Source organism: Stegastes partitus, unplaced genomic scaffold (assembly GCF_000690725.1).
Source record: "Stegastes partitus isolate 25-593 unplaced genomic scaffold, Stegastes_partitus-1.0.2 Scaffold357, whole genome shotgun sequence".
Taxonomy (NCBI): domain Eukaryota; kingdom Metazoa; phylum Chordata; class Actinopteri; family Pomacentridae; genus Stegastes; species Stegastes partitus.
Genome location: NW_007578088.1, coordinates 79,526 through 90,829, shown reverse-complemented (window position 1 = coordinate 90,829; position 11,304 = coordinate 79,526). Strand labels below are relative to the sequence as shown.

Here is an 11,304-nt window from a genome sequence, read left to right as displayed (position 1 = left end):
AGCACACAGCAATAAGCTTCATTGTGCGTGAGTGTGTGTGTGTGTGTCGTTGTGTGTACCTCGTCGGAAGGATGGCGTGACTGCATGATCACAGAGAAAACAGGCTGAAGGCTGGAGACGGGTTCACAGACGGGTTGAAAGAACACCGAGGAAGAGAGGAGCAGATGTAGTTTTCCTCAAACGGCAGCACGTAAAAGCGCATTCTCAGCTTAGTCCATGCAACTGTGTGTGTGTGTAAATGTGTGTGTGAGTGTATGAGTGCAAGTAAATACATAAGGTCATCCTTAATGGACTCAGAGATCAGTGATACCATTAGAGAAGATTAATATATTGTTTTAACCCCTGCCCAGATTATCATCACTACTCATTATTCCTCTCATCCGCCATCCTGTGTGTGCGCTCGTGTGCACCTGTTATCTGTGTACTTGTGCGTCTGCCTGTGTTTTGTCTCATAAGCATGACATCATTTCCTGCCATCAAGGCCAAAGGTTGCTAAGCAACTTCAGTGCTGCCGATTGACAGAAAAGATCTTTCTCCGCTGACGGGCTTACAACCAAACTCCGTCTTATCTTTTGTCATAAATGTAACGTCTGAAGGAAGATGCTGGCTATGTTCTGCTTGATTGCCCATGCATTTCTATGGACCGGTGTGCATTTATGCTTACAAACAGGATACAAAAAAAATGCAGGAGGTAGCAACAGAGAGAGTAGAAATGTGTTGTCTGACAGATTCCTATGATTCCTGGAACTAATAAAAAAGGATGAGTCAGTAATGTTGCAGTGTGATACAATCCCTCCAAATATAACGCAGCAAAACACCTGAGCTCGAGCAGCTTATGGTGCCGGAAAGAGAAAAAAAAAACAACCAAGAGCTCTTAATTAAACTTTTACATTGTCGTGCTGCGATTACAAATGCATGAAAAGCACGCTGTCTGCATATAGAGATATAGGAGCTGTATACTCTACGGAAAAGCAACGTTTGACGTCACAGCTTAGAAAATACAGTGGAAATATTCTTCTAATGCATCGTATCGGTGGAATGCTCTCTGTGTACGGGAACAGGTGTGAGGAACAAGACCAGGAGGTAACATAGAACGTGGACTATGTACTGTTTGAATCACCAGTTGACCTCCTGTTCATTTATGTGGACTGTGGGAGGAACCCGAAGCACTGAGAAAAAATCCAAACAGGCCCAGAGAGAGCTAACAAGTTCAAACCCAGAATCTTCTCACGGCACCACTGTCACCCTGTCAGTTATCACAGTGTTGCTAACATACGATAAACCCTCCTGTTATCTTCAAATTTACTGACATCCTTTATCCTTGGGTTCAATTTGGTCCCAGCAATTTAAACCTCCAAATTAGAATTGTTACCCAAGTTTATGTGTAAATAAAACTGAAAAAACTATGTCAGTGACTAGAGATGTTAAACACTGAATGGGGTCAAATTGAGCCTAAAGATAATAGGAGGGTTAAAAAAAAAAAAAAGCTGGCACCATTTATAGAACTAAAGATGGACAACATTTAAGCCTCACAATCTTCCAAAAGAACCATAAAGTTGATCAGTGCCTCTCGAAAACAACTGAAACTCCCAACATTATCAACTTGGTGAATTTCCTGCAGGACTGCTGTATTGGACTGCATTGGTTGTGACAAGGTAATAGGCCGTTAACTGTAATTTCAATGAGACAGAGTCTGCAGCCACGCTAGCAGCTCTGAGAGCCTGGAGCTGAATGCTAATGTCAGCATGCTGATGTGCTCACCACAACATGATGATGATGATGATGATGATGATGTGTTGCAGGAATAATACGCATCATTTCCACCGTCTCAGTGTGTTTCAGCATTGAACAGGCATCGGGACCTGAACGCTCGTGCCAAATTTCCGGGTAATTTATTTGGTAGTTTGTTGAGACATTTGAGGACCAAAGTGACGGAGCAGCTGCCATGCCCAGAGCCATCGCTAGCTGAAAACATAAGCTATACATATTTCAACAATGTCCCTTAGAATTCATGTTTCCCAGACCTTTTTTTTTTCTTTTTTTCTTTGGCTCTGGTGTCATTTAATTTTAATCAGCGCGTGTGTAAAAACTTCTTTTTCGATTAATTATGCCAGAACTGCTTTATCATATCCACAGAATATCAGTATTGTCACCCAGTTTTCCAGACACCAGTCCCTTATACATATATATATATATATATCTTACATTTATCATCACTATTAGATGTTCCAGGAACTTCAATATGTGTTTATAATATGTATTTGCAATGTCATTATATTTACGTCCTCTTCCCCTACACCCTTACTTTCTGTATTTGCCTTATCTTCAAATTTAAACGTGGTTCGTCTTACGTGCAATTTAATGTTGTTGTCTCTCTCTGTCCTTGATTCATGTTGGATTGAAAATGAGTCTTTGATTGTTTTTCACCCAGTGAGTCTTTTATTGTCGTCTAAACCTCAGCTGAGAACGACGCTGCACATAAACGCTAAGTTGAAGACTGAGCGGTGGAACAGACGGATTTACAGTCAACAGAGACACATAATTACTGTCTCCTTTGTCACCCTGCTCTGAAAACTGAAACTTTAAGAAGTTGACACCGACACCGCTGACCATGCAACGGGTGTGTGTGTGCGTGCTCCGTTGACCTCTTCATGTACCACTACTCCGGTTAAGAAGCAGGCGGGTTCAGTGTCACACTGCTCATGTGTTTCTGCCCATGTGTGCATGTACAGTATGTACATCTGTGCTTTGTGCCCTCAGGTGGTTGTCATAGCAATTTAAATGATTGATCAGGATTATTGATTTGTAATCGAATTCCCACAGTGTATGTGTGTGTGTGCGCGCGTTCGTGACAATGCCACGGAATAAAACACTTCCCTGTATATAATGTTATGTGATGGTCACCATGGTAACACACCCAAGGGGCGCCCACCACACACTGATAATAATGTTTGGCCTAGATACCCATCCTCAACCGATAACAGAGGGGGAATGCATTTCTGTGTGCGCGCGCATTTGAGTACTAATGTAAAACAGCATTTGAACACACCACAGTGACAGAGCCGGAGTGAAAAATGCATGAAATGATTCTGTGGAGCAGAAAGAGTCTTGCATGAGTTACACAAGACAGTAAGTGTGAGAAGGATGAGATGAGCTGGAAGGAGAGGGGAAACGAATGGGAGTGGGAGTGGAAACACACAGCGAGGGAGACCCAATAACAACCGATTACAGCCAACGCACACGCACAAAGACACATGCACAGAGGCTTCAAACAATGCTCATCCGTTTCCTTCTCTGGGAGAGCAAGATATTAGCTGCAGAGGTCTGTGCGGCAGCGTGCTTGAATGTGTCCTAGATATCTTAAAACTGTGTTCTTGAGATACACTAAATCTTTGATGTCTGCTGTAGTTGTAAGAGTTATTATGGCTGTGAGGAGTCCGTCTGGTGGGCGTTGATTGGGTATTGCACGGTGTTTCCCTTCTCTGAGTGAAAACCTAATCTTAGCTCTTAGTCGCACTCGGAGTGAATCCACTGTTTGTCCAGCTCTTGGTCCAGAGTAAAGCATCGTAATAATTAGGTGCATACATTCATAGCCGTAGAGGATGACTCAGACTGACTCAGGTTACTTCGCATTCCCACTTTAGTTTATGACAAAAAAATTAATGGGGGACAAATTAAAGGCAAAAGCAACATAAAGTGTCTTTGGAAGGTGTTGAGTTATCACGATCTTCCAGGACAGCTTCAATGTCATAGGGTTTATGTGGAGCTGATGAGGTGAAACTCATCCATGCAAAAGATGTTTTCTGCTGTTGTGTTTTGATGATGCTGATGTAAAGCGATGTCCAACATGTCAGTTCAAAATAATTGCCACACTCATTAAATCATCTAGTGAACCCCTGTGCCCTGTATGCCAGCATTTGCATTTGTTGTATTTCTCTTCTCATTTATTCAAGTTTTGAATCTGCACCTCTCTGTGCCTAAAACAAAAGAACGAATTCTCTAAACGTACAAATAAAGGCGTTTCTACCTGGATGAGCTGTATCGCAATATGATTTACTATTAAATCTAACCGCAACACGTTAACTGATGTTACAAAAACTGATTCTTCATCATCAGTAGCCTCAGCCACTCCTTCATTTGCAGAGCTGTTGTCATCAAAACCCTCCAATATCAAAGAAAAAGCTGCTCTGAACTAAACCTGTACCCCAGCTGCAGCACATTATGTTGCCATGACAACAAGGCAAATAAACACAATTCGGTATCATTTTTCCTGGGTTTGAGTATTGGAACGGTGAGACAACACTTTGACCAGGGGGTCGAAATGGAAATGACAACATTTCCCTCTATAATTTTATCCAGCGTACTGTTCTTCCAAATACGTCCAAAAATTACAACCTGAGGCAACGGTTCAGATAAAAGCATTATAATTTTTGACATTTTGACATCAATGTACTGCTAAAAACCCCCTGTAGTTAAAATCAAGTTTTTCACCTTGTCAACATGTCCATGTAGTGTTTTTTCTTTCGTATGCGAGAAGACACATCATTAGAGAAATAAGCAGTCAATGTCACGGCTGAGCATTTCCATTTTGAAACCGCAGTCTGCTGATGACAGACTCACAAATAAAGAGTTCTCGGTTTTCATATGCAACAAACCAAAGTAATCAATCCTGTCAGCTGGTGGAGGAGGACTTTCTGTGTCATTGTTCTTTGGAATCAGTTTCCTAATTGTTGAGTAACTTTGCAGTGTTTGAACAGAGTTGCAGGAGAGCCGATGTGCTCGGGCTGCAGCGAGCGTAGAGGTTTGGATGGAGAGAGATGCAGGGACTTCAAAGAGTTACATCTGAGCCACTTCAAGGCAGGAAAGGATTATATTTCAAGAGTTTTAAGGGGTTAAATCCACAACTAGAGAGAGACTTGAAGGAATCATCAGAGTTACTGGGAGTCATCCTGAGGGGTGCATTAATGTGTGCTCCAGATTTCACGGCAATCCATCCAATAGTTCTTGAGACATTTGATTCAAAAGCACAAACAAAACACAAATATCAATCTCAAAGTGGCACCAGAGGAGAAGCCAGGTGATTGGGTGAGGGCAGGAGGAGACTATTTTCATTGAAAAAACGACTAAATTTGAAACTTAAAATGAGTTTTTATGGGTTTCATCAATGGCCAGTTAGGGACTTAAAACAAAAACAGGAAACCATAAAGTTGAGTGTGTAAATGAAAAAAAAAAAACAAAGAAAAAAAGAAAGAATCACTCAGTATGCAACATAAACTTAATACAGCTGAGATTGATAAACTGATAAGAGCTGAGTAAACGTGAAGCAAATTACCCATCAAATTTACCTCCAGGGTATTTTTTTGCAGCTTTTGTTTGCCCCATATAGCCAAAGAAGTGTGTGCACATATGTCAGCTGGAGATCAATCCCAAAATATGCAAGTTATGTGTGTGTGGAGTATGCCTATTTGGGTAACTCCAATCGCAAAACTCCACAAGAACCTCAGGTATGTCTGTTAATTTCCTCATCTCGCTCCCTTTTCCTTACCCCTTGTATTTTGCACATTTACTGAGATAAGTGTGATTTCCTCACTCAAGCAGAGTCCACTTCATACCTCCACTAAAGCCTGATTTGCATTCTGTCTGAGCCCTTTGATGTTATACAGCTATGCCAGACAATCTCAATCTGAGGTGTCCAAAATGGCCACTGCACAGACGATAAATCCTTCTGATTCAGGCAACAACAGCATGACTTTTCCTCTGGCGTGGCAAACTTTACATTTCCCCCCCTGCTAGTAAGATCTAAGAATAGCGTAGTTGTCTATTTTTACTCCATCTCAATTTGTATTCCAGCATCTAATGAGCATTATAGCCTCTCACAGCTATTACCCCGGGACTCTTGTTTTGTGTCTAATGGAGTGTAAACATCAAACAAAACATCCCCGGAAAATTATTTTGAGGCCACATGTAGATATTAAAAAATTAGCAGGAGAGCATTTAAGAGCAGTGCTCCCCGTAAGCTGTTTGCTCAGACCTACTGTATACTGTATAGCTCTAGTATCAGCTCTCAAAGTGGGATCCAGGGACCGGCGGGGCCTTCAGGGACTTGCTGGGAGCCCCCAGAAAAATGAGCAGTTGTTTAGTTTCAGCGCTATTTTAAGATTTCAAGGATGTTTATTCTGCCTTTTTCACTCTCAGCCTGGTATGAGCACAGACCCGTACAATATATACACGCCTTTTCATGAGAACTGCTGCAGAAGAAGCATGTCATTTCTAATACGAAGTGGAAGTATATTAAGTGAAGGTAAATGCTGCACAGCAGGGCTGCATAATATATCACAGCGACACTGTGATGTGCACAATAGTCACAGCGCAGGAAGTGTAATGTTAAGTAAGACAAATTAACTCCACACAACACATCAGGATACAATGGCTTTTGTTGTCTGATACAAAAAAAGGAAACTTACACGGTTCTCGTTTTCTCTGAGTAATCTCCAAGAGATGTCTTTCTGATGAAACATAATTTACCCTCATTTAAGGGATGGTGGATATACGTTTTATAAACTGTAGTCACAAGACGTGGAGTGTGTTTGTGTGCACAGCAATAAGAGGGAAGAACATGAGAGAAACACTGAAAAGGACGATTTGGTTGCAACGAGAAAAGTCATTTGTATGGAAATATTTCAGCTACAGATTGGGTGATGTTGACCAAAACCTACATTAGGCAACATGACTAATTTGTTTAAGTATTTACAGTAAATCAGCACGACAAAGCTGTGTATGCAGTGCAAAGCCAGATCTGAATATTATCCAATTGTTTTGGATGCTTCTCCCAGTGCTATGAGAAAGACTCCAGACGTTGTTTTATTTTATCTTTTCTATGCAAGTGAACCTCTTACAAAATCACCCCAATCACTGCAGAAGGATTTATTCCTTTCATTTTTTTTCTTCAAATCATTTGGTTACAATTTCTGTTTTGCAGTAAAACGACCACGATGTCAGTTTTTTACAGGCAGCCCGACTGTAAAGCAACAAAAGTACATTTACTTAATGGGGCTGTACACATAAGCACAATTTTGAGGTACTACTTTAGGCTTTCCATTTTATGCCACTTTATACTTTCACTACACTGTAAATCAGACAGAAGTTTTTACTCTTGACTTAACACTTTGCTGCATATGAAGTTAATGTGTAGTTTGAAGCTACATATGAAGCTACAGTTTCGACCGAGCAAATGATAAGTTGATGAATATAAAGCACAATAGATTAAACTATCCATCAATTAATCCACTTTGCTAAGTGATGCAGCATTAAAATATTGATCACATGTGAGAGGGTTGTTCCAGGCTCAGATGGCCCTTTGCGGGATGACATTAAGCGATCATCTGCCCACATTAAAGGCAATGGGTCTGCATAAACCGTTCTCCACAGAAAGCTGTGCATTTTCCTGATAGACAAAAGCGTCTCTTTTCATTTATTATCATTCTGCTGCTGATGATTTTCCCTTTGACACTGGATGAAGCCTCCTTGGGGGGGGGGTGACAAAAAATTCCTCTTTGTGATCATCAAACCATATCGTGTATTTAAAACTTTATGAAAGAGGTTGTTCTGCATAATTGCTACCTGTACTTTTGCACGAGGGACTCACACTGGTAATGACTAGAATTTTACACTTTGTTATAGCCACTGTTACTGAAGTACAAAGTGAGGATTCTTCCACCACTATTATGAAAATCTCACACAGTAGCTTGTAGTATCAGTCATTAGTAATCCCTTGTCCTCTGAAACCTGACATAGCATATAAGCTGATTTGAAGGTATTGTGTTGGAGCTCTGTGGGTTTAGTGAGTCGACACCCCTGCTGAGTGTGACTGTGGAGCATCATGTCATATATGACAGCACCCTCCGCCCACACACACACACTCACACACACACACACACTCTGTCCGGCTGTGAGAGGAGAGCCAGGAGGAGGCAGGAGCAGGGATGTTGGGATGGGGTGTACAGCCAGGCGGAGGAGATCGAGGGGACGAGTCACATGCTCTGACTCACTCCGTCAGTGTCAAGTTATACGGCATTAAGAATAAGCTGCTGCAGTCACACGTTTCAAAATAAAACCGTTATCCGGGAGGACACGGTGCCACAGCTGATCCATTACCTCCACTCTCACTCACCACCGGACTGAGTGGCTCCACGCTGGATGGACGCTATGAGGACAGTTAAATACCAGAGGTGGTTCAGCTCGATTAGGCAGTAAAATACCTAATAACTAGAGAAATTACCTCGTAGATAGTTAGTTACTGGTGATAAACACGGTTTGTGTTGTGGGTTGGGGTTCGTTAATGAGGTTTAAACTCAGCAGAGAGGCTGAGACGACTTTGAATCAACTTCTTGGCATACTAGCCTAGCCGAGTAGCAGCTAGCAGCTAAACAAAATGCTGTCAACTGTTTTATTAGAGGCAAAGAAAAAAATAGAAAGGAAAAAGTGGATTTTTTTTAGTCATACGCTAAGTTGCGGTGCTTTTTAGTTAACACTTAATTTGTGAATCATGCTCAAAGTGAAATTTGTTGTACAAGCTATAGTACTGAGTCTGTTAGCTAGTAGCCCAGACAGCTAGCCTAAAACTAGCTACAAACTAGTTCTGCAGCGACATGAGTTTGTATCCAGTGGTGCAGGTTGTAAGACCGCTTTATGTGTAGCTTCCGGGGACAGACTGTGTTATTTTGAAGCTAAAATCCGACTATCTCCTGTCTGCCTCCCTGTGGTGGAGCTTGACGCAGCTCTCCCTCTCCCCGGTGCGCCTGAACTCCGGTACCTGACACCGCAGAGCGCGTCCAGCGGCTGAGGGGACGCAGACGCACGGGGGGACCGCCCGGTCCTATTTAACTTTACTTTTCCCGTTTATTAAAACTTGTGCGTCACACATCTGTTGATGTTTTTTTTTTTTTTTTTTTTTTTTTTTTCATCCCTCCGACTGACGGGCTGAGTTTGGATATCGGCAGGGGGGGAGGAGGAGGCAGAGGACCAGCGGGCTGCTCTCAGATGGAGCACCAGGGCTCCGGGAGCTCAGGGCGCACGGCGAACCCCGAGTGAAGTGACGCTGGTGGATGGACGCTGCTCCCCGGTGAGAACGTCAGGCAAAGTTTTGGCTTTTTTTGTGTTTGCTATTATGTACTTTTTTCTGTGCTCTCTTGTCCCGGGCAGTGCGCTGGGTAAAAAGCCCGTGGCACAATAGAAAATGTCCAGATCTAATGATGTCGCTCTTTGTCGATGGCGGTGTGTCTCCACAAAAAGGTACAAAAAATATATGGAACACAATATTCTCAGAGGCAGTTATAAAGTGGCCGTAGTTCTACAAAATAAGTTAGTGACCTTATAGCAGCACCTATATATGTATTTTTTATATCGTTTAATTTCACGGCAATGTTGAGACTTGTTTTGAGAAATTAGGTTTTAATTGATTCTGCTGGTTTTTTATGGTTTGGATTGATTGGACTGTTTTCGTTTGGCTGCTCAGAGACTAATGCTGGGTAATAATACAGGATCATAGATGTCGTCGATATATGTAGCTGGATGGCCTTCAGAAGGGATGCTTTTAACTGAACTGAGTAAAAACAAATGTTGTATTTAATGGAGATCTGCTCTTTGCTCTGGCTTGGTTACGCATGAGACACACACTGTTGTAAATTCTTGGTAAAGATTTCGGGCAATGTACGCAGTTTGAAATGACTGCACAGCAATAAATCTAAAACCGACTTAATGGCTTTCAGAGGTCTTATAGGAGTCTGAATATATTTTGTTCTGGTGACTGGTTGAGATTCATAAGGATGATTTAATTCACACATGGCCTGACTGTTAGCAGGGGAGGCTCATAACGAGTTTTTAAAGTGTTTTGAAAGGACTCATCAGCAGGTTTTTAACTGTGCAGAAGAATGGCTTCCTTTTTTTTTTTTTTCAGTGGTTAATTGATGTCCGCCCAACAGCCACAATTGAATCACAACAACAAAAAGCCTTAAATTGTGTGGCCCTAGACTCCTTAAACAGTCTAGGCTATGTGCCCATAGTGAATACACAGGAAAGAAGGATAAAGGCTGATTCAATCTCATTATTTTCATGAAACGCACACACACACACACAATCACACACACACAGATGCACTCCTCTCTAAGCTGTGAACTTGCATGCCAGCTCTCCTGTTGTCCTGTCACAGTGTAGGCAGACTATAGACTGTATATGCGTGCATGGACTCATGGCTGGCCCACACTACTGTTGTTCAGGTTCTTCTTTACGCTGTCCAAATAATTCAGCTATTGCCCCAACTAAATAGCAAATTGGTGGTTTTGGAATGATTTTGCCCGAATCTCTGGGGATCAATAAGCAACGGAATGAGCACACGGTGGACCAGTGGGCAGTGTTTGCTGTGTACTCGTGACAATGTGGACTGTGTCACATGCTCCAACTCCCATCTTTTCCTGCCAAACTCTCCCGCATACTGCCCAATAAAGCAGAAAATGTGATGAAATAAAAAAAACAGAAATCTGAAGCCAAGAAATGAATCTGCTCTTGTGATTACGTGCTTAATTAAAACCGAGATTATCATTCAATTTGACGTTTTCTACATGATATTCCAGTGCTCTAAGAATTTCAGTCAATACTCGTAAAAATTAACCACGGTCGGCTGTGGATCGACGGTGTCACATTTCATGAGATTTTATCTTAAATTATAGCTCTAGGAGAAACCATAACTCAGGGAGTTAAGTAACACTAATCATCAAGAGTGGAATTTTATTGTAAATGAAAAAAGAACCGACGATATCACTACCCAACACCACACATTATTATATGAGAGACTTCGGGTGTTTGTGTTTCAGCTCTGCACTCTCTGTTGTACATATTCGCTTTATAGTAATAAGAAATAGCCGTCTAAGCTACTCTATCTCTGTATGTCCAGATTGTTTAAACCCAGTCTGGATTAAAAGCATCAGCAGTAATGGCCTGTTGTCATCACAGAATTGTACAGCTGAAGGATTATTACGAGGAGGTCTAAGTGCTTCCTGTTGTCGGCCCTGTGTTTGCACCTTTGCCCGTGTCTATTATTTCACTCTGTTTAGGTTTATGCAGATTTATGTTTCCTGCAAAGGCTTTCTGGCTGCCTGTGTTTCTTCTTCCTGAGAAAGCTGAGAAAGAAATTTTTTTTTTCTATGCTTCATGAACAGGATGGCAGGCTTGACAGTCAGCGCAATCCCAGTTTGTTTTGGGCGCTGCAGTGCCAGCCACAAGGCAAAACAGCAGAAAACACACACAGAA

General features: G+C 41.9%; 1 protein-coding gene across 1 annotated transcript in view; it reads left to right on the top strand.

Moving 5' to 3' along the window:
- The first annotated feature begins 9,041 nt into the window (after positions 1 to 9,041).
- The window catches only part of LOC103359182 (voltage-dependent T-type calcium channel subunit alpha-1H), a 49,598-nt gene continuing 47,335 nt past the window's right edge, over positions 9,042 to 11,304 (top strand). The window contains exon 1 of the mRNA XM_008284412.1: positions 9,042 to 9,121. The gene's annotated coding sequence lies outside the window, so the exon portion shown is untranslated. The remainder of the gene's footprint in view (positions 9,122 to 11,304) is intronic.